The sequence below is a fragment of the Eublepharis macularius genome, chromosome 5, assembly GCF_028583425.1.
Source record: "Eublepharis macularius isolate TG4126 chromosome 5, MPM_Emac_v1.0, whole genome shotgun sequence".
Taxonomy (NCBI): Eukaryota; Metazoa; Chordata; class Lepidosauria; order Squamata; family Eublepharidae; genus Eublepharis; species Eublepharis macularius.
Window position 1 is genome coordinate 16307152 of NC_072794.1, and position 21707 is coordinate 16328858.

General features: G+C 43.7%; 1 pseudogene; it reads right to left on the minus strand.

Annotated features, from left to right (window-relative positions):
- Positions 1–21707, minus strand: part of LOC129330659 (ceramide synthase 4-like) — a 323796-nt pseudogene that overhangs the window by 49958 nt on the left and 252131 nt on the right.

The window sequence follows — 21707 nt, forward strand, 5'->3', positions numbered from 1 at the left end:
CAATTCCTATGTGACATGTTAATTGTGGTAATTGTGTCAATTGCTCTCAGGCTACAGAACTAAAAAATTTAGGCACCGAGTTACAGGTTTAATATTTGAATTGAGACTTTTTTCCAACTGCAGCTCCACATGTGTTATTTTTGTTTTGATGTGCCCCTGTAATCTCTTGTATGTGGGCAAAACTAAATATTTCCTGAGAACTCCTGCACTGGGCAGAGGGTTGGACTAGGTGGTCTGTAAGCCCCTTCCAACTCTATGATTCTATGAACTCTGTGTGTGTGTGTGTGATGTGTGTGTGATGCAAGGAGCCATTGTGTTGAAATAGCCATGAATCAGTGATTCTTTTACAGCTGTGACTTTGCACGGAACTAGCTCGAAAATCTGGTTGTTCTCACCTCTGATTCTCAAAGGTAACTGTGTGGCTCTTCTCAGTGATTACCAGTTTGTATATATTGTATTAGTTGTACAATGTTACAACTTGTTAAGGTTATTCATATTTTCTGTTATTGTTTGGTGATATGAAACTCATTTTATTGACACAAAATAAAGTGGCATCAAAATAAGAAGAACAATTGAAATGTACTCCGCATATTTCAAGACAAGTAAATTGTTGTATCTGAGGAAGATATAGTCTAAAAGTTTTGCTAGCATTCGTCACATATCTCTGTCCAATCTTGCAGTTATAATATTAATAACTGTGCCTATATACTGCTTTTCTAGACAGATTAGTGCCTCACCCAGAGTGGTGAACAAGTTAGTGTTATTATTATCCCCACAATACAGCTGGGGAGCTGGGGCTGAGAGAAGTGGCTGACCCAAGTCATCTACAGAGCACATGGCAGTAGTGGTATTTGAACCAATAGCATTCTGATTCACAGCCGAACCACTTAAACACTGTGTTACAGCAGCTAATATAGGCTATCAATCTGATACCTAGCCCTTTGATCTGTTTTACTCATTGGCCCTTTTTGCACTTACGGTTTAAACCGCCATTTATGAGCATTCGCCCTGATCACAGTGGCTTCGGCATTGCACCTGTTCATTTCACACTGTCCACTGCAATTTCGATTTGGTGTCTGTGCTTCATTTCAAAACCTCGGTGCAATTTTGGGCTTTTGGGGCCTTGCAATTCACGTCACACTTTTTAAAAAAAAATTCAGCATGCGTAGTAATGTTGGAATGTTGGAACCCTTCCCCCCTTTTTGCTGATTGGGCTGTCCCCTGCCCACCGGAGAGGCAATTGGTGGCAGAGTTCTGGGGGGAAACATGTACCACTCTCATTTTTTAAAATCAAGCCAGGAAAGGGTTAAAATGCTGCTGATTAATCTCCTCCCAGGAAGCAGAGGCTTGTTTCCAAAGGGCTGTGCAAAATGCTTGGGTTTTTCCCCCCTCTTTGGCAAAGTCTGAAACATGCCTGGGAGGGAGGGAAAAGCAGCCATTTAATCCTTTCCTGGCTTTTAAAGCCAGGAAGAAAGTGCAGGAACATTACAACGTTGCAACCCATTCTTGTCTTTAAAAAAAAATGAATGTGTGTGCATACCCTAAGGGAGGAAGGAGAAAGCAGCTATTTAACACTTTCCTTGATTTTAAAGCTAGCAGGGAATTAGCAGCAAGCTTAGGAATCATTCCTGGCTTTTGAAAAAAAAAAAAAACAGCATGCATACCGGGAGGAAGGAAACCAACGAAGAAGCAGCCTTATGACCCTCAGCTCGCTTTATTAAAAAAAATGGTGGACAAGGAGTTCAGAGAGCTGAGGACGGTGGGAGTGGTTAATTCTGCACAAACCAATCAGCTCCCAGGGAAAAGGAGAGGGGGGGGGAGAAGCAAAAAGGAGGCAAAAGTGTTCACATTAGCAAAATGTGGGCCAGCTGCCAGTCGGCAGCGAACTTAAAAAAACATCGGGGTATGTCCGCAGGGGGAAAAATCGGGGATACAGCGGACAAAAAGCGGGACTGCATCCCATGACTGCTTTTAAGTGTGAAAACCTTGCAAACATGGGATGTGGAACAGGTACAAACGCGCTCTAAAAACCGAGTGCGAAATGTACCATTGTTGTCAAGGTCACAAGTAGACATGGGCAAGAACAAAAAAAAAATGAACATGGTGTTCGTTGTTCATTGCCATCCACGAACAACGAACATTGACGAATATGACCTGTTCATGAAAATGTTTGCTGTTCATTTATTTATTTAATTTCAAATTTGTATTCCACCCTCCTCACGAGCGGGCTCAGGGTGGATAACAACATATTAAAAATACAATTAAAAATTCATGTTCATTAAAAACAACACATTTAAAACAGGATGGTGGACAGCCTTCACAGAGAGGGTTAAGATTTATACATCCCTTTCTTCCAGGCCGGCGGAGGCCCAGTCTCAGCCATATGTCTGGTGGAACAACTCTGTATTGCAGGCCTGGTGAAAAGATAGTAGGTCCTGCCAGGCCCTGATTTCAGCAGACAGAGCACTCCACCAGGTGGCAGCCAGGACTGAAAAGGCCCTGGCTCTAGTTGAGGCTAGGCGGGCCTCCTTGGGGCCAGGGACCACCAACAGCTGTTTGTCCCCTGATCGGAGTGTCCTCTGGGAAGTGTCCTCTGGGCAGGAGTGTCCTCTGGGAAGTGTCCCTATGGGGAGAGACGGTCCCGTAGATATGCTGGTCCCAGTCCGCACAAGGCCTTATAGGTCAATACCAGAACCTTGAATCTGATCTGGTACTCCACTGGCAACCAATGCAGCTCGTGTAAGAATGGTGTTATATGCGCCCTATTTGGTACTCTTGTAATAACACGTGCTGCTGCATTTTGTTCCAGCTGTAATCTCTGGGTCAGGCTCAAGAGCAGCCCTGCGTAGAGTGAGTTACAGTAATCTAGCTTAGAGATGACCATTGCTTGAGGGGTTCCCTTTCCTTTTAATTTTGTAGGCATTTTAGACATTGAATTTCATTTTTAAATGCAAGCAAGTTAGGAGAAGGGATTACATGTATGTTTTTTATTTATCTTATTTACATATTCTGTTGTTTTCTGTATAATTGTGATGCTTGTTTATATAATCTATTTAAAGATAACTACAGTAATTTTAAATAGAATTCTTAAAAGACAACATTGGCTGGGATATAGAGTTTTCACTCTGAACTGAAATCAATAAAATTTGGACTCCTCTTCTGTTAGGAGACAGAAAACTGTACAGAATTATCATTAAACAGAATGAACTTTCATCACTCAGCCTTGAGGATTAGGAATGTATGCATTGCTTTAAAAAAAGACTTTTGGTTTCCATGTGCCTGTTTTAAGAACTACCCCATTCAGGTGGAATTAACTCTGTAATAAAAAAACTGTAAATAGCAATAATTAAAATCAATAAAAATACTGCAAGTGAAAACTGGGAATGGGAGGCAATTATTAGCACTAAAAGCTTTATTACATTTTACATTTAGCAAATAGTAAACTTCCACACAATATTGTTTTTCATCTTATAAGTAGCCCATCTCTTCAAACTTTCAGGACAGTGACTACGTCCATCTGATACACGTGCCTATTGTGGAAGTAACTACAATCAGCACTGCTAGTTTCAGGTGGGTAGCCATGTTGTTCTGCAGTAAAACAGTAGGATTTGAGTCCAGTGGCACCTTACAGACCTACTCTAACCCTGAAGAAGGGAGCTTTGACTCTCGAAAGCTTATGCCCTGAAAATCTTGTTCATCTCTAAGGTGCCACTGGACTCAAATCTTATTAATACAACTAATGAACGTGATATCATCAGGCCCAATCACTGGGCCCTGACTCGTGCGTGACGTCATATCCTATTCTATCAGTTTCAAATAAAATTGAACTGTATCTTAGGGTTGAGGATGATGGGAATTTGGCAACCAAGTCTATGCAGTTCCCCCTCTACAGTTTCTGTCTGAGGGCCTACAGGATATGCATTTCAGAAAAGGCATTCCCTTCTGTGTGGTAAAGATGGAGAAGATGCCTCTTCCTGAATGGTGCTTATCTTTTCTTGCTGGTAAAATATTCTGCTTGTATTACTTGAACAGCATTCTGTCAGCTGGCACACAACAGGAATTCCATAACAATTTTACTAGTGTTTAAAAGCCCCCCCCCCTGTAGTTGAGTAAAAAGGCACTAAGATGTATTGGGAAAATCAATATGGTACAGCAATTTGAGTGTTAATCTGAAAGAACCAGATTCACTGAGTTGCTGTGAGGATAATATGGTGGAGAACCACAAGTTTTGCCTTAGAGAAGGGCACATAAAAATGTGATGAGATGGTGGCCAGCCTTAGCATACTCATGTGGGGCAACTGCCAGTGCCCAGGGCCTTTGGTGGGGCTCATTGGCACCAACATCCCCCCATATACGTGTCTCTTCTGATGCCCACACATCCCTCACCCACTCATGGGATTTCATTACCCATAAGGGATCCCATTCTCTTGGTGGAGGGGGTTCTCCTGCTTCTACCCTTGGCACCTGCCACCAGCTACCTGGCTGGCAGGGAACAGGAGGTATGGGAATGGGCCCCTCTGGGCACACTCCTGGGGTGGCATGACAGTCACTTCCCAGAAGTGATACCATCGTGCCACCCCAAGAGTGCTCCCGTGCTTTGCATCAGGCTGATTTGGGCCCCCAGTGAGCTCTGTTTGGGGCCTCAAATGGGCTGCTGTGAAGTGTGCACATACCCAGCACAATGATGTTATTTCCTCATGCATGCAAAGAGCAGGATGGGAGCAGTGAAAAGGTAAGCAATGGGTCAACTCCCTCATGCTGGAAGAGTAAGGGAAGCTGGCAACCATACTACCCATGCTCCTAGATCAACATGCTGCACAGCATGTGCATTGGGGAAGAGCATGCAGGCAGTGCATGTCAACAGTGCCTCTAGTAGCACAACCACATGCACTGCCCTGGCACTGTCAAGAAAAGGGATACGGGCAATGTGGGCACCTGTGAGTGCTGGTGGTGGGAAGGCTTATGAGAAGAAGAAGGATACACAGATAGGTGGAGCTGAAAAGGGAGGTGTGAGCAGAGGGGCTGGTGATAGGTAGAGAGGAGGCCCATAGGAACTGTCCACCCCAAACCTGGAGCTGGCTGTGGAGGGGAGAGGGAGAAAAAGCATATATGAACTTACCTCTTTTGGTCTCTTTTGGTGTCTTCTGTAAAAAGCTTCCAGCACGGCATTTGGAGATGCTTTTTTTTGCACTTTCTCCCTCAGTCCCATTTTTCTGCTCAGGGGCACAGCGACAGTCCTGTGTGAGACAGAGCAAACATGAAATCCTGTTGGGCATCCTTCTCACTGCCTGTGGGGTTTTTTGGCCAGCTTTAAGCCCAGAAAGTTGACCCTAGGAACAGTGTGTACTCCTGATGGGTAGGGACAGATTTTCCCCTCCCCATTTAATTCTCTGATTATCCCCTGAAATCCAGTTAAATGTGGGGAATTTGTTTGAATGGGAACATTGAATGGCAATTCCCAGACCCTTCATTTACAAATTTCATGCTCTCTATAATATCAAGGTGCACATAACAAAGGAAACTTCAACACACTGCAGACGTGCCTGTTCTGGAGAAGTGTAGAAATTATCTTAATTAAACCGAAATTAAAGATAGGTGGAATTAAAGAATTTGTGCCAGTCCTTTTAAAAACCTTCTTTTATTGTTTAAATTTTTTAAAAAGAAACACAAGAGGGTAGACCTCATTACTGCACAAGGAATAATTCAAATCTGTGAGACCTGCCTCAGAAAATCTCAGTTAGCTGGGGTTGTCTTCTCTTGGATTTTGATGCTCAATATTCACTGCATATAATGTATTCAGATTGCAGAAAGAGCTTTCATTGAACATCTGCACCCCTGAAAACACAGCCTTCCTATTAAATGTTTCTGGCATGAGCATCGCCAGATCAGTGCTCTGAACAGCTATGGGACAGAACAGAGTATTTTCAGCAGTCTTCTGGTCGAGTCATAGGAATAACTCTTCCCAAGAAGGTGTGGCGCTGCATTTCCTTTCTATGCTTTTGATGTTGGCATAAGGCCTTTTTATTCTGCTAGTGTAGTTAGTTTGTTTATTCCATTTTTAACCTGCCCTCCCCACGAGTAGATGCAGGGCGGATTACAATAATGATAAATCACATGCAAAGATACAAAAAAGAAATGTATATAAAACCAAGAGTCAATAAACATACTATAAAAAATAGAAGTTAATAATATCAATCCATATTACAGCATCGAAAATACAAATCAGACATGGTACTTGAAGCAATGTGGAGCTGCCAAGATCTAAAACCACAGAGAACAGAACAGAACCAGAGCAAGAGAGGCCAGTAGGACAATTCGCCATTGCCTCAGCCACAGCCATATGCCTGGCGGAAAATCTCCGTTTTACAGGCCTGGCGGAAATGCAACAGATCCCACAGGGCCAGGACCTCAGCAGGGAGAGTGTTCTACCAGGCCGACGCTAGAGCTGAAAAGGATCTGGCTCTGGTCAAGGCCAGACAAACATCCTTAAGGCCGGGAATTAACAACAGATGTTGATCAGCCAAGAGTAATGCCCTCTGAAGAGAGACAGTCCCGAAAGTGCGTTGGTCCCAGTCCACTCAGGGCTCTCAATGTCAAGATCAAGACCTTGAACTTGATCCAGAATTCAATCAGGAGCCAAAACAGCTGGCACAGCACCTGATGAATACGGGCTCTAAACGCTGTCTCTGTCAGGACATGTGCCGCCACATTTTGGATCAATTGCATTTTCCATGTCAGTATCAAGGGTCCATGGAGTGAGTTACAGTAATCCAGCCTGGAAGTGACTGTGGCATGGATCACTGTAGCTAGTCATGGGAGGAGAGATAGGAAGCAAGCTTTAGGACTTGGTGAAGATGGAAAAATGCAGATCTGGGAACTGCCATGACCTACGTTCCCATTGAAAGTACGGCATCCAGAATCACATCTGGACTCCGTCCTCACCATTGGCGCACATGCCAATAGTGCCCCATCAAAGGCTGGGAGCTGAATTCCTGATCGTGGGTAGAACTCAATTTAGGAAAATGACAATCTTCTTCTACTAAAAAGGGGCAAAATCATTGAGAAATAAGTTAAATAAAAAAGGGGCAAGTATACATCCCTGTTTAACTCCTTTGCTGAAGGGGATTTTGGATGTTAATTCCCCTGTAGTTGAGCATTTAATTTAGCAGGTAGTAGAAGTGTGAAGCGTTACAATTAGTTTGGGGAGTCTGTTATCAATGCCTGATTGGTACAGTTTAACCCACAATAACTCTCTATCAATTGAATCAAATGCTCCTTTGAGATCTAAGAAAGCTGCATAGAGTTTGGAAAGTCTAAATTTAACATGCTTTTTGACCAAATGCACTAAAGTGATACAATGGTCTAGTGTGGATTTATCCTTGCAGAACCCAAGTTGTTCGGGGCCTGGAATGCCTTGCTATAACATCCAAGAGATTAATTTAGATAATAGATGCTTGGCGTATAACTTGCCTAGGGTAGAGAGGAGGCTAATTGGCCTATAATTTTATGACCTATGTTAATTTTAATTGCTTTGTGAAAGAGTAACAAGAATTTAAAACAGTTCTCAACAAGATAATTCTTTAAGCTACCTGAAGAGAGAATAGATTTAAGGCCATGTCAAATATAACTGCTTATGTTGGCCTGGAGAATTGATTAAGAGCACTGATGACTATAAAAATGTAGCCTAAGATCATGAAATTATTCATTAAAAATTTAATTAATTGAGGGTTCCAATTCTTTTATGTTGAAGGCAAGCAGATGTAAAATTTAGGAGATTTATCTCTTTATTCCTAATTGTCACCTTTGCTAAAGAAGTGTTCCTTGTGAAGATTTGACCAGCGTTGTTTTGGAGATATTCAGATGAAACCTTGTATTTCTGTAAGCCTTCCTTTTTTGCTGAGCTTCCCTATTTAAAACTTGGTTTACCTTAGTCATAAAGAATGTGTAACCATTATGTACTTAGATCAAGGTTAGAACTTTAGAACAGTGTGTCCCAACTTTGAGATGGTAACCCACAAGTCCCAATTGATTTTGTATCGTGTGACCCATCCAGGGCTGATCCAAGAATTTGAGTAGAGGCTGGGGTGGGTGGGTGAGTTGACGAGATGGCAGACGTCAGCAAAAAAGTGAGTGGGAAGTAGCTCAATGCCACTTCAATTACAAGGTGTTTGTTTGCTGCTCGTGTGCGCACACACACTGTTCTTTTCAAGGGGGTTGGGGAAATGAAGCTCTGGGCGGGGGTTTTTTTGCACTTAACAGTACTGAAATTGCACAGAACACAAAGGTTGATAAGATAAGAAAGGCTGATATCCTGGCTTTTTCCTTGAAACCCTTCCAATTAGTCAATGTGAGCATGTTGAGCACAGCTTGAGATACAAATATTTTCCTTTTAGGGACAGTAAGGCTATTGGAATTTGTGCCAAATAAAAATACCACTTGCCGTGCCCCTGCTGCCATCGTGATAAAAAAGGATGGAGCTTGCTTGAAAAATGGAGGAGACTACGGACACTCCTGAAGAGAAGATTTCAGACTTGTTCTGAAGGAATAATAATAATAATAATAATAACATTCGATTTATATACCGCCCTTCAGGACAACTTAATGCCCACTCAGAGCGGTTTACAAAGTGTTATTATTATATATAGGGGTGCATTGAGCTTAATCAGTACCCATGGAACCCCTTTCATAGACTCTTCAATTATTGACAGAAATTGTCAAGTAGTAATTTCTACATTGCTTTCTACTAGGACAGTAGTAGACCCAGATGTACGAACTTCAAATCAACTTCTCACTTTGACACTGGCTAAAATCTGAAGAATATTCAGAACAGATTTAATCAGGGAATATCCCTCTTCCTTCTGAATGCAATATTTTTTAAAGCCGTAGTGGGGTTTAGAGAAAAGTTTCTTCTACCTGTAGCACTTCATGAACTTAGCATTTGCCATATTTAGTGAGGAGATATTTATAGACCTAAGATACCTATGAAAACCTTGCCAAAGCCACACTGTATCTCTCACCCGCAAATTTGAAATATTCACAGCAGTATCTCCAAATGTAACCCCACTTTCTGCCACCATCCCAAATTGAGGGAAGAACGTATGGGGCCTGGATTGGATAATGGAATGGGGTGTGAACAGGAGACCATAGGGGTGATTCTAGCCCTATGGATTGCCCTGCTCTTAAGCGGGGTGGGGGTTGGGGAATTACAAAATTACAAATTTCAAAACAAAGAAAAATGTACTTTCAAAGCAATTCCCCACATACCATAATCTCCTTTTACCCCTTCACAAGTAGAACTCAAAATACAAATAGAGTTTATTTAACAAGGAGGAATGGTTTTTAAAGTGGAACACAGATATTTGAAATGTCAAACACAAGGGAATACAATTAAAGTTGGAATCACAGAAGCAAGAGTCCCTGTCTGTCTGTCTGTCTGTCTGTCTGTCTGTCTGTCTGTCTGTCTGTCTGTCTGTCTGTCTGTCTGTCTGTCTGTCTGTCTGTCTGTCTGTCTGTCTGTGGCCTTGTGAGAGTCCCTCACACTTCCCTTCAGTTTAGCTGACTCTCTGCAATGATGGAGCTACTCCAGGGTAGAGATGGGCCCGATCTGAATTACAATTTCAACCCCCCCCCCAATTTTGGCATTTTCGCCATCGTGACTCAGCTAATCGGTTCTGTCCATAACAACCGATCCAGCAGTCGGGAGTTTGCTTGTTCGGGACTTGATCGGATGGGTCAGTTTCTGTTCGGAATTGCAGACACTCTTGCGCTAGTAATTAATTCCCGGGGCAATGGAGTCAGGGAAATGAGCTCTGTTTGCCCTCCTTCTGTCGCCCTTGAAACACGAATGGAAGCCCAGCTTTCCTTGATTAGCAGGCTTCCTTCCAACCACGGAGCAGCAATCCAGGGGAGGGAGGGGGAAGGGGGTGGGCACAAAGGAAAGGCAAAAGGCAGCACGGGAGGCTGGGAAGCCGCCTGCGCCGTTCGTCTTTCCCCAGGACAAGGGGCGCGTGGGCAAGCCAGCCGCCCCTTGTCCTGGGGAAAGGCAAAAGGCAGCGCGGGAGGCTGGGAGGTCACCTGTGCCGTTTGCCTTTCCCCAGGACAAGGGGCGCGCGGACAAGCTGGCCGCCCCTTGTCTTGCGGGGCAGGTGAACAGCGTGGGCAGCCTCCGAGCCACTCGCGCTGCTGCCAGCTCCACAGCGCACCAGGACAGCTGGCTTGCTGCGTGGGCAGGAGCGACTCAGGAGCGCATGCATGCAACAGCCTGACTATGGTTGCTCTGGGTGCTGGCCTCCCCAATTCCCAATTTCGGACCGGAAACGAGACTTGATCGGTTAGAATCGGGAACCTGCATTCGGCGGCAGCCCAGATCCACGATCGGCTTAATCGGGATTTATTTTTGGATCGTGCCCATGTCTACTCCAGGGCCTCTTGGTGCTGCTGTGGGGCCCTGAATGTTCCTCCTCAGGATACTCGCCACAGAACACTCCTTCTCCTCAGAAGTCTCTCTTCTCCTCTTTCTCCTCAGGAAACTTTCCTTTCTTTCTCTTCAGAAATCTCATTCCTTCTTTGACTCCACCACTGGGACAAAAATCCATCTCCCTCACAAATTCTAACAGGGATCCAAACTCATTGGGTTACATTTTCAGAGACAGAACAGTTAAAGCATCTAATGAAATAGGCCCTACTGAGGAAGGATCAGCATGACTTCGTGCATGGAAGTCCTGCCTCACCAGTCTTTTAGAGTTTTTTGAGAGCAATTAGGTGGATATGGTGATTTGGTAGACCCTATACACTTGGGCATCCAAAATACTTTTCACAAAGTCTTTCACCAAAGGCTACTGAACAAACTTAGTAGTTGTGGGTTAAAAGAACAGGATCCTCACATGGATTAGTAACTCATTAAACAAATGGAATAGGAGTAAATGGGCAGTTCTTGCAATGGAGAGAAGGAAGGGTTGGTATTTGAATCAATGGTATGAGAAGAATTCCTTAATCATCTGAAGTTGGAGCAAGGCATGAGGTGGGCCAAGTTTGGGGGAAACACCAGATAATTCTAGGTGGTAAGGACCAGACCAAATTGAGAATGGCACCCAACAGATGTCCACAAACTGGATGACGATGCTGACAATATGGGAAAGGAGGTTTAATGTGTTTATGTGCAAAAGGATGCACATTGAGCGGGAAACATTATCTCTGTTATGCTGGGGTCTGACTGGGGTGACTGACCAGGACAGAGATCTTGAGGTTGTGGAAGGTAGCTTAATGAAAATGTCATGATGGTGTGGTAGTTGTGACAAAGGTCAATTCCCTCTAATTGTTAGCTTCAGCTAAACCAGTGTTAATATGTGAGAGCGGGATCTTAGCATACCTTGGCCTGAATAGGCCTTCCTTGGGTGAAGAGAGCAAGGATACAACACAGCCCGGACACAAATTTAGTAAGTTTTATTCAAATCAACTTATATAGGTTACAGGAAACTTTAAAAATCATGGTACAGAACCTGACAAGCTAAAGACAGCATAACTAAAAGATACTAGCAATGCAATAAGGCATATGAATTATCTTACCAATCCTGGAGATGTTCCAAAAGGTCTGTATTGATGAGAAGAGGAGGAGAGAGTGCCACCAAATCTGAAAAGGAATGGAGAGAGATAGCAAGGAAGTAACTCCTTACTTCTCTCCTTCTTATTGATTCCATCATCTCCACTACTCATTTTTATACGATCTTGTAATGGCATCTCCCCACCTTTTTCACCAATAGGATTCCTCATAGTCATCTCTGTCAGGGAAATCACCTAAAAATTGTAACATCTGCAAAATGTTCAGGTCACTTTGATTCCTCAATATTTGCTATCATTACTCAAATGAATAAAAACATGCGTCAACAGAAAGCCCCTAGATTTTAGCCCATTATTGCCACGTAGCTGTCCAAAGGTTCATTTAGACTCCATTTTGTTTGGTTCAGTATATCTTGAGTTCCTTATAACTATGTGATTGGAGCTATATACGATGACATATGCATAATGATTGCTAAATTATTTCATGTAGAGTTGTAATAAGATCAATTGAACCGTGAATATATGAATATATACCTGCTTGTATTATATATTTCCAACAGAGCAATCATGTGGTCACTGTTAGCAAAATGACAATGTCAAGACAGCATTCTAAATGACAGAAAGAGATTTTGGTTGCTTTACAGAGAGGCAGACAGATGGATTTTTCTCCAGAGAGATCAGAAAAGGAACTTTATCTTTCTGATTTCTACTCAATTTTCTCTGTTATTCAATCCCTCTCATCCATGAGCATGTATATAAGTCTTTTCCCTTCAGAAAGTGAGTGGACAAATGATGTAGAAGTTACTGCATTTTAATGTCTTGAATCTTAAGAACCAGGAAAAGGAGAAAAGTTTTAAACTGCTTCACTGCAGCTTCACTGTTATCAGCCCCCCTTCGCTAGCCTTTGTGACATATTTAGATACTTACCGAATTTTGGACAGTTATCAAAACACTGACCCTCTTCCCATAATTGATTTTGTCTCTATCTACAAGCTATAGCAAACAATGTCATTGAGCAAACAGTGCATTGTTTTCTCGACCAAAGATCACAGCATTTTGGATCCTTTCAGAATGAGAGACAGTCTGTGTCTAAAATATGATCTTCAGTTAAAATGGTGCTTTCCATACTTAAAATGGATTCCAGGATTGATTGATAGGTTGGCTCCACTATACAGGAATACAACATAATGCACTTACGGTTCAAGGGTGTGAGTGCCAGAAGATGGAGAGTTGACAGGTGGCCCCACTGCAGCAGGGGCATGACAATTTTTTTTTTGATAGCAGTTCCAACTGCATTACTGTCTCTAAAAGGAAGATACTTGTATCTCTAGCTGTGCTCAACCATGCTTGCATTAGCTCATTTGAAGGGTTTCAAGGAAAAAGCTAGGATATCAGTCTCAAACATTGATATACACATGTTCAAAATGACAAATATCAGATTTAAATACTAGCCTGTTTGAATAATTGTTCTATTATACCTAGTCCTTTTTTTCTAAGAAAAAGAGATGCTGGTATTCGTATTGTTTTCCCTCTCAGAGGTGCCAGTTTTAAGAAGCAAAGGAATTTGTTTTTTGGGGGTTTTTTTACATGGGGACAATGAGAGAATCCCAATGCTTTTTTCAAGACAGTAAAAGAAGCTGTCTAACACCTTTGAATAAGGTGTCTGAGCAAGGAATGCTTGACTTGCATTGCGATGTTGGCAATGAGACACCACTTGCCTTTCAAAGATGAATCGCAGACCAGTAAGGAGGAACGCAAAAGGGATGCTGAGGAGAAGGTGATGGGGCTGAGGGTAGCGTATCTCTTCAGTCTCTTTCATGTCCTCCCAGGTGAGTCCCGAAGGAAGCCAAAATTCATCTTTCCATAACCATTCTGTCAGTGACTGTAGCATCCTGTAGGCATGGAAGAAAGGAGAAAAACAGTGAAAATCAGTATAGTTCCTGCAAAGTGATATAAAATGTTCTTGGAAGGAAGGAGGTGAGGGATGCAAACATAGGCAATGACTTCTGGAATATCCGTGGTGCTGGCAGCCAGCCTGAGATTAATTCCTGCCCCTCCAATCTGTGGACATGTAGTTGTGACAATAAAGATACTTGCCACATCATCACCTCACATTCTGATCCCCTTTCTTTCCGTGTTTGTAGGGCTGTCAATCAGCTCTGATAAATTTATACTCCTGGGAACATCTTCTCAAGATCTAAATTTATCAGCCCAGCTCCGGGGACATTAATTAGCAACTGTTTCTTTGTCAAGCACCAGGACAACCCAATCTTACTCTTTTGTCATAGCCTGGTAGCACCAATCGAATGTAATCAAACCTTTGTCATTCCCAGGAGCTGACCTTTACAGTCTTTGTCCCAACGGCTGAGGGGGCTCCCCAGCCTCTGGACATGTTTTGCCCTATAAAAACGAGGGCTGTTGCCCAATTCAAATTGTGCACACTTTCCTGGATCCGAGCACTGTACTTTAGGGTCTCTCTCCCTAAGATTCTCCAGGTCAAGAAGCCTCCATCCTCTGTGGACTTCTCTACACCCCGCTTCGTGGATAGGTAAATATGCCCCGAATCCCTCACTCGATTCTGACCTCTAGCTAAATTCCTAGGACTCTGGGTGCTTGTGCAAAACCATTTATTTGCCTCTTGTGTGTATGTTTTCCCCCCTCTTTAAATAAAAATCCTCTTTGATTTGTAGACCACCAGTCTCATCTGCTTACTTGGAGAGTGGACCCTGTAAAAATTGGTGAAATATTCCGCTTTGTTACCCCTCTCACTTAGCTTGCTCCTTGCTGCTAATCCCCCCCACTTACTCACAAGGAGTCCCATCCAGGTAACAGATTAATGGCCGAGCCACGTGCATCATCTTGTACTTCTATTACTTGTGACCTCACAATCACGAGGCATAGATTTACAGTCATAGGGAATCTTCTCCGTAGGTGCTCTCAAGCTGGTGTGTCTGTTTGTGAACTTTGTGTGCTTTCATCTTCAGAATTCCCTGATTTTGGTGTGAACCTTTACCTGTTTTTTTGCTTCTTTTACTCCCTGGGAATTGTTCCCACTTGCTCTTTTGGTCTATATTCTGGGTAGGAAGAGTTAGGACAGGCTTTCCTCAGCCACCTCCTTCACAGAGAATAGAAACCCAGCTGTTAGGGATCAGGATAGACTCCCTCTAGTTGTTTAGTGCTCAGGACAGGCCTCTTTAACAGCCTTGAGAATTTAAAGTTCAGCTGCCAAGCCATTTAACTTTGAGAATCAGATGCCATGCTGCATAGCTTTAATATCAGCCGCTGAGCTGCCTAATGTTGTATAAAGTAGGGTTAGCAATTATCCGAGTCATGGAGTTGGCGTCCCTCCCTTTTGAATATTAATCAGATTAAATAGACCTGACAAGTTGGCCCAGTTTGGTTCCTAAAAGCCCTGTCTCCACTGTGCTCCGCCAAACCCCAGCTAAGCCACAGATTTAAAGTTCCACCGAGTTCGTTTCACCATGGGGGTACCAGTGGGGCTCAGTACTCGGTGTACACCAGAAAAATGTTTGAGTTTCCCACTTTGGGTTTTCCTGAAGCAGGAAAACAATTCAGAATAACTTTGTTGTGAGTCATCCTCAGCCTCGACTGGCCACCTTACTTCTTGCCCCAGAGTCCTCCTCAGAAGATGAGCAGGAAGAGCCAGCAGAGGCTACTCTAGAGCCAGAGCCAGGTGGTGCTCCAGAGGAAACTCAGCAGGAGCAGCCAGAAACCTTTGCACATTCTGGTGGAAACAAAGACTCCTCCAGAGCAAAAGAGAAGCCTGAGCTCCCTGGGCCAGCAGAGAAGAGGAAGAATAAAGCGAAGACAGCTCTGTGGGAGCGGAGAAGAAGTGCTCGTTTGCAGGCTCAACCCCGGCTGGAGCTATCAGGCAGAGAGATAACACCTGCTCCTCATTAGGACAGTGTAAGAGAGAGAAGCTGAAGAAGACAAGCGTGGAAGTAAGTTCACTCACCACTCCCTGCAACCAGAGCCCTGTGCCTGGAAGTGCCTTGTACCTTGCCCTCAGGGCCGGTGCCAGAGGTTCTGGTGCCCGAGGCGGCGCGCGCGCGCGCTCTGCATGCACGAGCATGCCACAGACTGCATGATGACATCATCGCAGATGTCATCATGCGCCGCGGGGGGCTGGGCAGCTCGCGGAGCCCCGAGCACAGAAGCTTCAAGCTGCTGCTGGGGTGGCGCGCGGAGGCTGCTCCGTGCGCCGCCCCAGCAACAGCCCATGACTTCTGCGCCTGGCTGGGGCAGAGGAGCATGCAGCAGAGCTGCCATGGCTGGCTGCAGCTGCTGCTGCAGCCAGCCAGCCAGCCCCATGCCGCCGCCGCCACATGCCCCAGCCAAGTGCAGAAGCTGTGAGCCACTGCTGGGGCAGCGCGCGGAGGCTGCTCCGTGCGCCACCCCAGCAAAAGCTCAGGGCTTCTGCGACCGGCTGGGGTGGAGGAGCACACAGCGGAGCTGCCATGGCCGGCTGCAGCTGCTGCTGCAGCCAGCCAGCCAGCTCCGTGTCGCCACCACCACACACCCCAGCTGGGCGCACAAGCCGCGAGCCGCTGCTGGGGTGGCGCCCGGAGGCTGCACCCAACTGGGGTGTGTGGCAGCGGTGGTGGCGGCGGCAGCGCTGAGCTGGCTGGCTGGCTGCAGCAGTAGCTGCAGCCCAGTCATGCCAGCTTCGCTGCGCGCGCTTGTGCCTCCATCCCCAACACCCCCTCCGGCGCCCCTCCAATGCCCGCGCGCCCGAGGCCACCGCCTACCTGGCCTCCATGGGTGCGCCGGCCCTGCTTGCCCTGCTGAATGACTTACCAGACTCTGACCTTGGCCTGCCTCCTAGACTCTCCCTGCTGCCTGCTCCTCCATCTGATGGACTCCTTGACTCTGCCCCCTGGCTTTTTATTGGACTCCTGCCTGTCTGCTCCTCTGCTGGACTGACACCTTGGCTCTGACCCTCAGCTTGCTGTGACTACTTGCCTGCCTGTTCCTCAATTGGACTGCTGCCTCTGGCTAGTTTGCAACAAACTTGAGGATTTGGGTGTTTAAACCACTTCTGTATGCTCTGTAAAGATTTGGGAATCTTTATGGAGCACACCGAGGCTCAAAGCAACAATTTTGTTGCAAGCAGCAAGAAAAGTGTTGCTTTCAACTAGCTTCCCACCTCGCAGCTTTTTTCACCTGATAGGAGGGTGGCCCTTCCATTGGGTGAAAAAAGCAGTGGGGCAGGAAGTCAGTTGAAAGCAACACTTTTCTTGATGATTGCAAATGTCAAGAAGACTGCTGTGGCTGCTGCCCAAAGCTTTCCGAAACTCTCTGAAGCATTCGGAAAACTTTTCTTCGGTCTTTCCGAATCGGCTCAGCAATGCTGGGGCCAATTCAGAAATACCAAATCTACCTGAATTGGGCCTGATTCGGATTAAAAACCCAAATCAGAAACACAAAGCTCACACCCCTACTCAGCACCACTTCTCACAATTCTGTGTGGAAATAAACAAGATGACGAAGAATATTCTTGATAGTCTAATTTAAGTCTTATTTGAATCAATTCACTGGGCCTACTCAGAGACTACTGTTTATAAAGAAGAAAAGGTTTAATTTGTTTCGGCAAATGGTATATTTGGACAACTGTCTACTTCACCAGATATCAAGAAATCATCTCCTTATATAAGTAGACTCTAGAAAGAGATGAACAAACAGGAAGATTTTGACTATGTGATGAAAAAAAAATCACAGGACAGTATATAGATTTGTATGGCCTGATGAGAATATTTAATGATGGGTGCTGTTACTGAATACATCCCACTCCTTCTATAATTAACACTTGAACTGTAAAAACAATACCCTTAAGTTTATGTTTTAAATCAGATGTATTCCTAGAATTATGTTTACTAAACAATGGGCAATTTGCAGGAGAATTAGTTTACTCTGTCCGGAACAGAAAGAAGGAGAGGGGAACCATCCATAAACCATCCATTCCCTCACCCCCTGTTCCCCTTCTAGAAATGTATTCTTGGCATTCCAGACAAGCAGAAAGCATGGTCTCAGAAAGCGTTTGTGTGTGAAATACTGTTTTCCATGTTTTCTTTGTTTTCCCCTCAATACAAGGCCTTAACAAATGGAAATATTTTAAATGAGGAGATTAGACAAAGCAACAACAACAACAACAACAACAACAACAACAACAACAACAACAACAACAACAACAACAACAACATTTGATTTATATACCACCCTTCAGGACAACTTAACCCCCACTCATAGAGGTTTACAAAGTATGTTATTATTCTCCCTACAACAATCACCCTGAAAAGTGGGTGGGGCTGAGAGAGCTCTGGAAGAGCTGTTATCGACCCAAGGTCACCCAGCTGGCTTCAAGTAGGGAATCAAACCTGGTTCTCCAGATTAGAGTCCCGCTGCTCTTAGCCACTACACCAAACTGATGTGTACTTGGTAGAAAAGTGTATACAAAAAGGGTGAGAAATGTTCATGGAAGTTTGCTGGGTGACCTCGAGAGGTCACTCTCTTATCCTAGCCTACTTCAGGGGGCTGTTGTGAACATAACATGGAGGATGAGGGAAGGCTGCTGTCAGTTGCTTTCAGTGCCCCCATACTGGGTAGTAAAGGGCTGTATAAATATCTAAATAAAAAAATAAACTTTAGATAGGCTGATTCCGCACATGTTGGATAATGCACTTTCAATGCACTTTATCAATCGTTTGAGGTGGATTTTTTGTTCTGCACACGAAAAAATCTGTTCCAAATAATCTATAAAGAGGATTGGAAGTGCATTATCCAATGTGTGCGGAATCACTAATAGTTCAACATTCTTCTCTTTAAGGAAAGAAAGAGGAATATTTGATTTTTTTTTTTAAAAAAAACCTAGGTTTCTATATCTGAATTTAGATCCTGTATTTATGCGAGAAAGGAGAAAAACGGTAAAAATATGTATATTTCCTGCAATGTGATACAAAATGTTCGTGGAAGGAGGGAGTTTAGGGATGCAAGCATGCAAACATAGGCAAAAACTTCTAGAATGGTGTTGGCAGCCATCCTGAGAGACTGAAATCCAAAAGGAGCATCTATACATTTTTTATCCTTCCATGAGGTTAACTGTACCCCAATTTTGTCTTCACACAACAGACCTGGAAGGTAGGCTAGGTTAGGAGAGAGTGGGTTGGATCCAATGAGAATTTTACTTGAAGGCAGAAGGATTTCCCTACTTGGAACGTGACTTCCTTGCCTCCCCCAGCAATACAAGATGCTCCTAGAAATATTGTTGATGGGGTCACCTTTTCCCCCAGAACTAGCACATGGAAGGTGTTTTGGGCTGCTATAGGAGGACAAAGGCAAGAAAGTTGTGTTTTCTATTGGATCCAAACAAGTGACTGGCAGAAGGTTAACTGTTGGGTTTCATGGCTGTCCAGGGAACTGAATTCAGGGCCTGGTCCAACAGAGAAACACCTATAAACTTGTATAAACTTCAAAGTAGTTTGTCAACAGAGTGTGTTATACTCAGATGTTCCTTTTATCCTTTGGCTGCCAATGAAAAGATGTTGGATGAAAGGAGAGTAATGGTTTTTTAATGGCTAGAACAAACCAGTCGTAATCTACTCACTTAACTTTTGGTCGACATTTAAAGATTTAATGGCATCTCTGGTACCACAATAATGGAAGACATCACTGGAGGCACATGCTTGGTTCTAAGCCATGAATATGAAAATGAAGGTTCTTTTTTCTGGAGAGGGTTTTGGCCTAGCAGCCAACATAAAGCAATATCATTATGGAAGTGGATGTTTCCAGCTTACTGAGCAAAAAATAAGAATGCTAGGAACAGGATTCGGGTAAAGCTGCAGCAATTTCACATTTAAAAGAATAGTAGAATTAGATTGGATAGGTACCTCCTTTAGAGAATGCAGTTTGCTCATTATTTTCAGTTGTTTGGCAACCCCTGCTTGTTCTTCCAGCTCATTTGGATTTTTTTAAAAATTCCCACCAATAGTCGAGCTTTCTTCCTAGCTCGAAAGTATGCACTCCCCTCATCAGTTTTAAGGGGCCATTATGTGATGATCCCATTTCCGGATAGATATTGTGGATGTAGACAGAGAGGGCCTGAAACATTGGCTTATATGATTTTGGACATCCCATGGTATGATTTATGTAGAGTAAAATGACTGGACCCAATCCTAAGAAACTTATGGTGTGTTGAAAAGACTAAAATAACGATACTTTTAGTAAAGGATGAGGCTCAGGGGATTACTTTAGCCATGGGGGGAAAAATTCAGTGGTGATTATGTTGAAAGAAAAGAAGCATTTTTGATGATGGGGCTAAGAATAAGATTTAAGAATAATTTTAGAGGGATAATTTTAAATTTTAGAAAATGTAGAATTACATATGCTGGAGAGACAAGATGAGCGCGAAGCAACAGGAGAGAGCAGTACTGCCACTCAGTGACCTTGCCAAAATGGGGCCAGGTCAGCCTCCTTCCCGCAACCGTCTCCATCCAGCCCCAAGTCAATGAGGAAGGACCCAAAGATCACATAAGAATAAAGGGGGCACCTCACATCATCATATGAACTGAAGCAATGTTAGTATTTGCAGACAAAGAAAGAATACTCTGTAATATGATTCATTTACACATGTACAACTCACACTGTGGCACAACTCTAAAATTTTGGACAGTGACATGTGCATAACTAGGCAGTCTACAGCTGATTGCTTTGAGCGGCGCAGGAATTTTTGGGATTATCCCTGGTCAACCATGAGACAGCCCCTTTTTGTTTGTTTCACCCTGTATCAGGAAACTTAACAAAGCTGAAGTTGGTTCCCAGTTCCTCATTCGCAGTTCCTAGTTCCTTATTCATAGACCAGTTCCCAGTTCTTTATTTGCAGTTTCTAGTTCCTTATTCACAGACAAAGCCCAATTATAGTATAGAAAGGTATCAGGGGCTGTAAACTTGGACCAAATGGCACAGAACACTTCATCTGAACCTGCTTTGATCCAGAGCCCACTTGTTTAATTGGACTTGGTTAACAAAAACTGATAAGGTCCTAACTAACTGAAGTTGGTGGACATGTCTGACGCCAATTGTAGCACTGGCCAAGCTTAGAACCAGGGTGAACTCACAACCAAGTTATGATTGGCCACTTGATGGTTGCAACTCACATCAAGTTATTGAAAAATAAATAAATATATACAGTTCAAGATTCTTCTACTTAAGGAAAGACAGAAACATTTGATTCTCTTTTTTAAAAAAACCCTAGGTTTTCATATCTGAATTTAAGTTCTGTATTTATGTGAGTGTGTGTATGTGCATTTGTGCGTTGGAGGATGTTTGACTGTGCCGTGGAGATGTGTGTGGATGTGTGAAAATTGCAAAAATAGCAACATTTTGCTATTTTGCAACATGTGTGTATTGGCTGCATGTTGAGGAGTCTGTGCTATGCTCTGTGTGGCCTGTTCACATGAGTGTGAGGTGAGTGGATTCTGTTTTCTGGTGCATTGTGTGTGTGTGCATGCGTGCATGCATGCGTGCATGCATGTATTTTTATGCATGGTTTGGTGTGGTTGTGAATGAGATGTATGACCAAGTGGAACTATAGTAAACATATTATTCAAAGCATGGGAAAATAACCACTTTTCTAGCTGTCTCATTCAGCATATTGTTAAAAAGACACAGATAAATGGTTTCGTGGGGGTTGAGGGAAAGAAAAACTCTGTGCTCTTTGCAGGAGCTGGCTTTTTGTACACAAGCCTTGTGACCTGGGAAAACAGACTGCTAGTGGGAAAGGAGGTGATGTGCAAAGTCGTGCCAAGGAAAACAGTAGGGGCAGAATAAGCTTCGCATAATAAAATCTCATTTTCTAAAAGAAAACTTTAAATTGTAAAAAGCTGTTATGCAAAACACAGCTGCAAAGAGAATGAAATAAAACTCTGCGTGCACTTATGCGTGGGCCATATGGATTACCCCATACAAAAGTACCCTAGGAAATTTAAACATATTCTGCACACACCCACACCCACAATAGTAACAGAAACATAAGCAAAGTAGTCTGTGAAATGATAATTGCACACATCCTTGTTCAGATTACCTTTATTCTCTCTCTCTCTCTCTCTCTCTCTAACTAGCAGCCTGTCAAATGCAGC